This window comes from Tyto alba, unplaced genomic scaffold (assembly GCF_018691265.1).
Source record: "Tyto alba isolate M040663 unplaced genomic scaffold, T.alba_DEE_v4.0 Super-Scaffold_9, whole genome shotgun sequence".
Lineage (NCBI taxonomy): Eukaryota > Metazoa > Chordata > Aves > Strigiformes > Tytonidae > Tyto > Tyto alba.
The window spans coordinates 34,934,529-34,944,946 of NW_024881330.1; positions in this window are offsets into that span (position 1 = coordinate 34,934,529).

Genomic DNA, 10,418 nt, shown 5'->3' on the forward strand with positions numbered 1-10,418 from the left:
AAAGAAAAAAAACACCCCCAAACTGAAAGATTCCAGAGTATGGGAAGCCCTCCAATATGGTAACTGAGCAGTACTGTGAATTAAGCCTTACTTTTAAAGCCACATTTCTTTAGAGTGATGAGCAAGTGTTTGTGATTTCCAATCAACCACTTAGCAACAGTTCCTGCAACATGCAGACCAAGTGTTTTAATAGCTTTTTTTTTTTTTTTCAAAAAGTACATATGATCGCAGTAGAAAAGCATAGCTGAAAATGAGTGAACCTGGATCTCAGTGGTTTCTACATTTGCCTTGGGCTGCCTGAAAGGATGCTAAGTCAGAGGCAGAGAGACCCACTCCAATATTATGAGTTTGGGATTCATTCTCACATCCACAAGGATTAAATTTAAAAGTCACAATAAAGCAATGGAGAAGGCACAGCATAAACCAACAGGAGAACATAAAGGGAAGGGAGCCGTTAGGTACATTGACATGTATAGTCTAACTTCAGGCTTCCCATATAGTCATCAGAGAGGGTTAAGCTTTCAGCATGGGTGCTCTGAGTCACTACCCGGAGGAGCTCAAGGGGTGATTATTTATGCAGCACATTAACTGCACAGGAGTATATAGGAGGTCTAAAGTTCAGGATCTGAACATGAATACTCCCCAGAAGGTGTGGAGTTTGCATTTCTTTCTACTTGCCACTATCCCCATGGCCCCCATGAGCTCCTCCAAGCCACATTATAGAAGATGAAGAAACTTTCTAATTTACACCAGCCAGAAACAGCTGCTATCAGTGATCCAGACTAAAGTTTCTCTGGCTATGACCTCCTCTCTGGCAGTGGTAAAAAACAAGTTATATGTTGGCTGTTTGTTCCTGCACAGAACAAAGTGGCCAAGATAAACTAGCTGGGTATTCTTTGCATGCAAAAAAGAAAAGAAAATGAAAACCAAAAAAGGAAAGAGAATGAAAACCAAAAAAGAAACTCCCTACTAAGGACCCTCATCCATCTGTTTTTCTTTAGGGATGCTTTAACATTAGCTAAATATCACTTATTTACACCTGAAGAAATTAAATGATCTTGTTCCCATGAACTCTCTTACAAATGCTGTCATGGGCTGTGATTTATATAAAAGTAGCTGTTCCCTTAATTTTATTCACAATAGCTTCATTCTTACCGTATGAACCTGCTTTGTCAGTATTCGCTTTGATTTATGGAAGATTTCAAACTACCAAAATAACTATCCCTTTTCTTTTCATTAAAGCTAATCCCCACAAAGACACTTTCATCTGCTGATTAGTCATGCTTCAGTGATCCTTGCTAACCAGAGGCTAAGTTATTGATGTGTTAAAGATGTAATCGCAGAGATTCAAGACCACTGAAGAAAATTCAGCGTGTTGTTTGACAGTGTCAGAATTTAGCAGTGTCTTGCCTTATTGAACCAGTCTGCATAACACATGCTCAGCAGCATGGTCAAAACTCTTCAGATCATGAAGAGAAGGGGTAAGGATTTCCAAAATACTTCAGAGATGTGGGACCCCCCACCTCATTCAGCAGGAACAAACCAAACTCCAGCGTTTCTCTAAACTGAACCCGGGTTTCTGAGCTAAAAGAGCAATATATTTTACATTATAACCTGTACATGTAATTCTGAAAAATTCACTGTTATGGTTTCTATTTCCCAGGCCTTGTCTCATTTGGATGTTTGTTTAAAAATTATCTAAGCAATCCCTTCTTGCACCTTTTCATGCTTAGACACTTCTGACCACTGTGAAACAAAATTTTCTTCCTGGCTATCGCTGTCTCTAAGTGGTTTTACCTGTAGATGATGACAGACAATGATGACAAGCTCATATACAAGCATCGGTTTCCCATGAATGTGCAAAGATGATCATCCCAAATGTTTAATTTAATAAATGTGCTAAGGGGAATAAGGACTTGTGGAGCTCTACACCCTGGTTTAGAGCTAGTGGAAATCATCAAGACTAATCCACCACCCAGTGAGGCAGACACTTCAGAAAAGAGAACGTGACAAGCCTGAAACTCCACTTCCAGCAGTCAGCACCTCTCTAACACAGCTGTGATTAGCAGCTACATGATGCATGTTTAAGTTCATCCAAATTCATCTTTGTTGCAGGTGCATCACAACTTCCTCAGCTATGTGTGTATTCATGGCTGGTGCTTCACTATCTTGACCCTGATAGCTTTGTGCTCTTTAAGAAATTAAATGTGAGTGAGACCTGCTCTAAATCCTGACTGCCTTTACAACTGGCATGTAGAGGTCTCCAAGTAACAATCAGCTTAAATCTTGTGTAATCGCTTTTTGGGGCATAAACATATATTCAGCTGTCATTACCCATAATTATCCAGCTGTAATAAGGCACACTTCACTCAGGTCTTCTCCATCATCGGTGGATGATTGTAGATTAGTAACAGCAGGAGGCCGCCGTGGTTGAAAATGGGTTAGCTGCTTTTGCATGATATGGAGTCTGAACAGATGCGTCCTGCTGAGCCTGAGCTGCCTGCCTTCAGGGCTGGGCCAGGTGTCACTGCGCCGCGTCCCCAGGCTGCAGGAGGTGACAGCCTGGAGACCCCTACACAGAGACCTGGGGCAGGTCCCAGCCCAGATGACACGGCTGTACCAGGACAGGAGCTGGACTGGATCCGTGCACCCCCTGAAGCGTCTCTGCAGGAGTCCTTCTGAACCCACCTTGTGCTGCTCCTGCTCCCACAGCCCTCTTGCATAAATAGCCAGACACTGGCGGCACTAACTCAGATGCCTGCTTTGTCCCGTTTTCAAAACCGCCACGCAGGTGAGGGCACTCTCCCACTTCACTCTTCTCTCTCTGATGAGCTACAAGCTGCTCCAGGTTTGGCCCTTCTGTTCCATAATCTTAACATTGCTTATGTTTGTCCTGGATCAGTATAGCCATATGTCTTTCCTGTCTTCTGTCATTCAATTTGAAGCGTTATTCACTAATAGACTTGATCCTCATTTCCAGGCTTTCCCCCTTCCTTTCATGTCCTGTGCTAGAAGACACTGATGATGCTTCTTCTGCCATGTCCAGCCTTGTACTCAATATAGTTTTGACGTTTCACCCATATTATGTCAATGTCCCTTATTTTGCAGCATAAACTCATCATCTGTCCTTGCTGTTTAGTGAATCTGTGAGCCAGATCAGAATCCCCCTTTCCTCACAGCTATTAGACACAGAGCAGTATGTACAGGGTTCGTGGCAGCCAGCTTTCTGCCTCCTTTCTAGCAGCTGCTTCTTCATCTGATGTATTTCTGGACGGATGGCGTCCAGTTCCAGGGCAAATACTGCTCCTCTAGGAATGTTCTTGGAATCCTCTGTCTCAGCTCAGTCTGTGAGCCCAAATCCACTGAACACATATAAATTGGTCTGTTGCTAATTTGTGCTGGAAAGCCCTGTTGAGCATAGGAATATACCAGGAACACAAATCTTTGAGGTTTTTTTTTTTCAACTGAAATGGCTTCTTCTCACCTCACTTCATTGACCTTTCAGCTTTGTCCTGGCCAAATAAGACGGATGACTTCTCCACACACCATATCAACAGTTCGCTCCATCTAGGCATAAATTACGCTTGGGAATGGAGGGCAGTTGAACTCTGTACTGCAATTGGAGCTGGTCCTGCATATTGCCTGCTGGATGATGCCCTCTGAGTCCCGTGTCAGTCATTTGTCTAGTATTGTTATTCTAGTGAAATAAGCCGAGTAAACCTATCAAAATTTTATCCCTTGTATATAGTAGGCTTTTGTATTATCTGTAATTGGGACAGTCTGACCTTAGGCTGCATGGCAAATAAAAAAAATATAATAAATTATTTCAATGCCCAAGCTAGATCGAGTCTGCTCTGATTTTTGTCAGGTCCACCACTTATATTTGTTCTGTGATTGAACACTTAAAGCAATGGTTTATTTCCTATATTTTGTGCAGCTAAAATGGAAGACTTAAAAATTGGACTTCCATTTTGAAATACCTTTATTTCTTCACTTTTGGAAAAAGATAAATTATTGTGAGCAACTGATCAGATTAAAATGTACAAAATCACTCATAACCTGTAGATGGCAAATTCCAAGGCAATTAGACTATTACTAGTGAAGAAAGACAGCACAGAGGAAAAACATGTTTTCACTATGACCTGGCAGTTCACTGACTCAGAGACAGCCTATCTGTACCAGATCTGTGAAGCAATCCAGAATATTTCAACCAGCTGGGATGGATAACGCTGACACATATGAGACAGAGCCAATAGTTGTATCTCACAGAGGCAGTAACAGCACTCAGTGTAACTAACAGGTGTCATGTTGTTCCAGAGCCATTGAATGCTCCCACACTAGTTTTATTCTAATGAAAAACAGTTTAGTTTGCATCCACATTGACTGTCCATAGACCACTGATTCCTGTGAGTAGGTAGGTACTGATTGCACAGGTAATCAGTTTGTACATCTCTCCGAGTGACTTTTCATCCCGGTTGCAGTGCCTGGGCAGTCATGCATGGATATGGTAAGGAACACACCTTCATCCTTTAGCCCCAGCAGCGTTGTTCACTCTGATGCTGAGGTGAGCACCCAGCTCAAGGAGATCCAGCACTGCAGATCTCCTTGAGAACCAACAATTGCTTCTTTCTTAAAGGACCATTCATCAATTTATCCCATTAATCAGTTTGTGAATGCTGATGTATATCTCTTTGCCGATGGCTTATCAACCTTTTCTTGTTACCCAAGATGTTTCTACAGATGTCCTGATAAGATCCCATTTCTTGATGACACTATGACCAGAGAGGTACCCATTAGGTAGCCTTCTGAGTCTTCCTCTTTTCTTCTCTCATGTAGTTCTTTATAGAATGTTACCTTGGAGCAAGAGGTGCCCTACCCTGTGGCACAAGTGTCACTAGCAACAGTCAGACCTCTTCAAAGCAGTACAAAAATACAGGCTGAACAGCTGAATGCTTATGACTCCACATGGCCTGGCACACAGCTAACAGCTTCTCCATGGTGACACCTGAGAAAGAACATCTGGGGACCCTCAGGCTCAGAGTAACCTTTGCCCATCCCAGGTGGGCTGCTTTCTCTGTTGAGTGCTTGGGCATACTCTTTGTCCCTCTTCCTTGGTTCTTTTCCCCAAGAAGTGAGGAGTTTTCTGGTATGTCTCCTGTAGCCTTCCAAAACATATTGGTTGTATGACTAATGAAGTGGGAGGGGTATCAGTGAAAATCATTTCACTTTTTCTGTCACCAGTAGCTATATCTATACTAGTAACTCAAACTCTGCCAACCCTGAGACCTAGAGACACCTTCTAGGTACATTCATACTCCTTAACTTTCCTGCCTACCAAAGCAGGGGATAGGCACATTCACTCTACCTAATGGTTCTGGCTCATGGCCTGTGCCATTTCCTGGCACACGGTGGGAAAATTTTAAGAGAATACTACTTGGCATTAGCCAGAACTGTGCCAGGGACTCCGACGACAATTTAACAAGATAAACATGTTTTGATGCCTGGGAATGTTCTCTGGTACTATTTAATTTACTAACACAAGAATAGCTAGCGTCTCCTGAACCGGTCTCATTTTATTCTTTCTGTTATGTTACTCTAAGAAACTTGAACTCTTTTTAACCTCTTTCAAGTCTAAGAACCCCTAGATTCAAGATGTAATTACTCAAGGGCAGAAATTCCTGGCTAGTAAAAAAAAAAACAAAAACAAAAACAAAAAAAAAAAAACACTTCTGGACAGCACTTCTATGGGCATTTGTGTTAGCAACACTTGGTCTCATGCACACACACACAGGGCAACCGTATGGGAGAAAGAATTTACCAAGAATCTGCGTGACAGAGCAGAGATTTTTATTTGTTTTTCAGGACACATCCAGCATTTGGTAATATGGCTAGAAGCCATGGCATTCTGCTGATGTTTGGAAGCCTATGGGACAGAAATTTCTGGTTTCACCTCTTGTTCATACTCTTTGGCTATTCATGGCATAGAAACTGTGACTGACTGTTGTACAGACCTATGGAGAAGATATGGTAAATCATACCTGTAGCGTGAATGTGTCTTTTATTCCAGGATATTCTTTCACTGGAGAAGTTCATAGCAACTGGTTGAGTCTAGGGAACATGAATCTCATGTCATGCCACCCATGTAATTTCTGCTGTAACATATGAGTTCACCGGTGAATTTATCCTTTCACATGCCTGGAAAAACAGCTGAAATGACTTCAAGTAGGCATGTTGAAGCTTTATTGGTGTAAGTGCTAGAGGGTAGTATAAGCCTCTTAATTCTTTGGCAATGGCAGAAGATCTTTAATGCTAATATGAATCCATGAATGGTAGCACAGGTTTTGCCTGGTGCCTCTTCTTCATTAAAGTTAGTAGGATAGCTATAAGCTGTGGTGTTTCTACCTCCTTCACTCTGATTATCACTTAGACTCAAGTGACAGAATAATTAGTTAATTGCTGAAAAACTTTGCATCATTTTTCTTAGTAGATCTCATATCCCATACAAGGCAACAATTCATAGCTCTGAGTCCAAGAACAAGAGGGCATTCCATCTGGGACTGGAATTAGACATTAGATTACTTCAAACCAGTTCATGTAGTGCATTTCCTCCACTAGTGCTCCACCACCCACCACCGCAGCTGGCTTCAGATTCGTCTGATGAACACCCAATTGAATGTACAGGACCCACAACACTCACAGTGTACATAAATGTGATAAAATTTAGTTCTTATCTCCATGTCAAAGGACCCCAGGCTGTGGATCACAAATGTAAATGAGTGCAGCTGAATTCTTTTCCATTTTCGCTTTTGTTTTTACCATGGGGTTTGAAGTGTCACATTCTGTAATATAACTTCCCTTTTCTAGTCACAAACAAATGACATCTGGCCACTTTCAATAATAAACTTGAAGAGAGGGGACATTTCCTTTCAGCTTGTTGGGCCCCTTCTTAACCTTCAAATTCCTATGAGAGCTGGGGAGAAGGAAAACTTTTAAAAAAATAATCCCCTAATGATTAAACTCACTGATGAAAAAAACTTTCCTTCGAGCCTCTGAGTATCGTTTGCTTCACACAATCTCAAACATCCCAACACAGTGAATGTTTGAGGAGCTGTTTGTTGCTCCCACTCTCGTTCTTACCTCATACAGGAAACTCTTGCAGGAAATGAACATTCAGTCAGCCTTCTTCTCCCTCAACACCTTGGGCTTACAAGTCTAAGACAGAAAGCATACAGGGAAGAATTAAGGTGGGGTAAGAGCACTGGAGAGGCAGGCCAGACACCAATAAATCATACACCTTGATTTTTCTGCTTAGCACAACATTCAATTTTCTTTCCAGAGATGCTTCTGTCAAATAATCTGGGTTTCACTGAGCAGGAAGGTTTCACTGCCTATCCCACACAGGGGCTTGTCATCCAGGGTTGTGTAGGTTGAGTCTGCTTTGTGCCTGTGTCATCTCAGTGAGCATTTTCAAAGGAATACGAAGAAACGAATTACCTCTCTTCCATTTCATGTGAAAGAATGGGCTCCCAGCCCTTGCTGTATCTCCAGCCTGAATATTCTTATCATTGTAATGATGTGGTACACCTCTTTGTCTGGGCGGAACGAGTGTGGTTTCAACCAGACTCACCAACTCTTTTTCACTCAGGAGCAGAGAATGTCTGAGGTTATCAAGATGAATAAAAATTGGGGGAGGCATTGTGAGCAGGGGTAATGAAAAGCTTTTTTCTTCTTCGGTTCTTAGTCATCAGAAATACCAGACACATCATTTTAAAGATTAGATTGTCCAGGCCAAACCACTGCTAATGGTGCAATGTGTATTAAGTCTGGAAGAGGCAATTTAGTGACTGTATAAGGAACTGCACGGCCTCCTCTTGATGATCTACAAGAGCTTCTTTCAGAGTTGATTCAGGACAGGGGAAAGATTTCTTATCATTCCTATGGCCCACAGAGAGACACCATCCTTGCCACCGCAGCTAGTTCAAGGTTTTCTAGATAAATGTTTTTTCTTTCTGCTGAAAACATGAATATACTTAAACTGATTTCTGTTGAAAATATTGAAATGCTAAATGGAAAGGTACCAGTTCTGACTTCTTTTCTGCCTGCCTGCCCAGCCAGCTGCCTGCTCAGCTCCCTTCTAGCTCCCTTGGCAGGTGCAGGACTTCTGTCTTGCAAAGTGCTTGGAAAAGCACCTTTTCATTTCAAAACAGTAGGAAGTGCCACAGAAAGAGTCGCCTGTTTTTGTCAAAGCAGAGGAGCAGCTATTGCCAAAGTAAAGCTAGTGGGCACTGTGAGAGCCAGACGGAGATTCAAACTTCTGGCCTGTCATCATCACAGTCTGAAACAAGAAAATTTGTTAAAAAAAAAAAATGTATTACACTTTCCCATGAATGCACAGAACAGAGGAAGACCCTCAAAGTTTCTGTGGAATAAGAGGCCAGTGGTGAAATCACCGACAGGCGTCTGCTTCCTTGTCAGGCTGTGACAGGCGCATGCTGTTGTGGGGTGCAGCATCTTCCAGATCTCTTTAAACACAACCCTCTCGTTTGGAGGTAAGTTGTGTTTCACCTTGGACTTTCCGGGAGCACATTTCTGTTTGGGGAAATGCAAGTGAACCTCTTATGGCACACAAAGGAAATTCTCTGCATTGGTCCTGTATTGTCCAACAGAGATGTTGAGCTTTAACTTTCTGCCCACATGTGGCCCCTGGGTCCATACTGTGCTCGAAATCTGTTACAGGCTCTCCTGTGATTAACAGTGTGGCTGTGCTGATTTGGGAAGTCCTTAAATAATCTGAAACACCCACTGTAGAAGGCAGTGAGCTGGCAGGTCTGCTGATGCTAACATCACCAGGCCACATTTCAGTCCTCTTCCACACCCATCCTTATCTTGCAGTGGTCCATTAGGAAGGGAAACTCAGCCTTAAAAAAATAATAAAAAAAAAAAAAGTGACAAAACCAAATAGCAAGAATAAGAGAGTCATGTTCTGCAGCAATTGGGGTGTTTAAGGAACACAACAGCTATCTCATGAATCACAGCGGTGTTGTGGTGAGCGTAACACGGGGGACAAGTTTATACAGAGCTCAGCACAGAACTCTCTGAAGCAGTGGTGAATTGTCAGTGCCATTGTGAAGTCTGCAAGATTTTGGAATATTACCTGGCAACAGGTAAGAGTAAAAAATCTAACACGGTGGTTGTTGCTCTCTGGCTGCCCTTGCTTACAAGGTTTGTCTCTTAGCTTGTAACAAGCCACCCAATGCCCTGCCAAGGAGCTGTCAGACTGCCTCAGCACTAGCCCCCCAATGCCATCGCTGTACTGTGGGGGCATACACGTGGCATTTGGAAATGGGAAAATAATCTGTTTGTAAATATCCATTCCATCTACAGAAAGGTCCACCACAGAAAAAAAGCAACAGGGCCAGTGAGCCGATTGTTGTTGCAAGGCTCACAAAATCACACTTCAAAAAAAACCCTGAGATTTAAACTATTATTATAATGGAACAGTCTCTTCCTCTATTGCCTTCTGTGGTTGTGATCCTCCAAGGCTTGTGCTTCTCACAGCTTTCTGCCGCAAAGGCTTCTAGGAGAAATAGTATGGGACCTCCCAGGACGAGTCACAGAGCATGGCCATACTGACTTCTATGGTGAGGCAAAGGAAAACACAGCAATGCTGGTTAGAGACAGTTAACTGTAACCCCCCGCCTCTGCCTGGGGGCACAGGAGCTCGGGCCATGTCACTGAACGTGGGTCGCTGACTGCCGAGCCTGCGGTTGCATACTGTTCCCATCTCCAGTTCAGAGGGGATGCTCCGGGAGTCAGCTTAGCTTTCTAGTCCATGAGAAGTTTACCCACAGTTTACATTTTCCAATATTTTCATGGTGACTAACAGTGTTATTGAACTCTGAGGAGGACAATCTTTCTGGCCCTGGGTGACCAGCTTGTTTTACAGGTCCCAGACTCATCTCTGGCTCTCCCTGCTTGCAGCCTGTTGCCCGAACACTTCCTCTGTCTCTGAAACACTGTGGTCCAGCGCTCTACAGCCTGTCCCACATCTCCCTGACCTACTGCAAAATCTCTTTCCAAAAGTTATCATTCATCAGTTTGTTCCTGATGAGAGTAGTTGATCAAAGCAAAAATGTGGCTTGTTGTACTTGCCAGTATCAGAGAACCCCAGAGCGTATCTGATGGGAGCACCCATCTTCGCGGCAGCTGAGCTAACTGGAATCATGATTAGCTGCACACTGCCTCCAAAAAAAGAGCTTGGCTGGGGCTAGCAAGTTAGCTGGGGTCCCTATGGGGGGAAAAGACTGACCTTGCATGGAGAGCGAACAAACGCAGAGCTGATGACCCCAGGCACTTCCGAAGCCGCTGAGAAGAGCCCAGAACAGAGAGCACATGGGCTCCCCCGATCCGCTTACAGG